The sequence below is a fragment of the Chinchilla lanigera genome, unplaced genomic scaffold (genome assembly GCF_000276665.1).
Source record: "Chinchilla lanigera isolate Chin_1 unplaced genomic scaffold, ChiLan1.0 scaffold00009, whole genome shotgun sequence".
Classification (NCBI taxonomy): domain Eukaryota; kingdom Metazoa; phylum Chordata; class Mammalia; order Rodentia; family Chinchillidae; genus Chinchilla; species Chinchilla lanigera.
Window position 1 is genome coordinate 29,023,570 of NW_004955410.1, and position 1,030 is coordinate 29,024,599.

Below are 1,030 nucleotides of genomic sequence, written 5' to 3' on the forward strand. Positions count from 1 at the left end.
GAATCTCAAATTCTGGGAGAGGGCTTTGATCCTCCTGGAGCCCTGAAATCATTCCATTCACCTCTTTTTATTTAGCTTTCACCATACACTCATTCAGGAGATTACAGACCTAATAAGCCCACAATAATTAATGGATGTTATTAACCTGATAGTTATCTACCTCAAAGTTTTCTGTGGGGATTAAGTAAAATCTAATACAAGAAAAAATTCTTTTTTTTCTTTTTAAACTATTAAGTCATCCCTATGTGAGATATTTTAATTAATTAATTAATTTTAACTGACAAGTGTCTGTTTATGGCATATAATAAGATTTTAATTCTCAGACAGGGTCTTGCTATGTAGCCCAAGTTGGCCTTGACTCACTGTGTAGTGACAATGCAGTAATCCTCCTGTCTCAGCCTTCTGAGTGCTGGCATTATAGACGTGTGCCACCATACCCGGCTGTAGGAAGATTTGCTAATGTACACACTGGGAAATGGGCAAATCAAGATAATTAACATATCCATTATCCTACATACTTGTTTTTAAACTCTACTTTCTTAGTAATTCTTCAGTATGCAATACTAAAAGCAGTGGTTACCATGTTAGGGAGAGACATTTTATTTATTTTTTTATTTTTTTATTTTTTTTGGTTTTTCTCCGGTACCGGGAACCGAACTCATGACCTTGTACTTGCCAGGCAGGCGCTTTTGCCGCTGAGCTAAATCCCCAGCCCCGGGAGAGACATTTTAAAAGAGGAACAGTAATATGTTATTTATAGAAATGAAATATTCACACCAATCTCAGCTGTCCACTAGCAGCAGCACCAAAGGAAAACAGCTGGAAAGATAATAGCTAATGAATATGTTTTCAAGGAAATAAAGCTCATTTATAAACAACCCAAGCAAAACATTGTTTCTCAAAAAAAATTTTTAATTTATAAGTTTGATATATGTGCATCCATGCTTGTAGCAGCACAATTTGTCATAGCTAAGTCATGGAAACAATCCAAATACCCATCAACTGAGGAACGGATAAAAAAAGATATGGT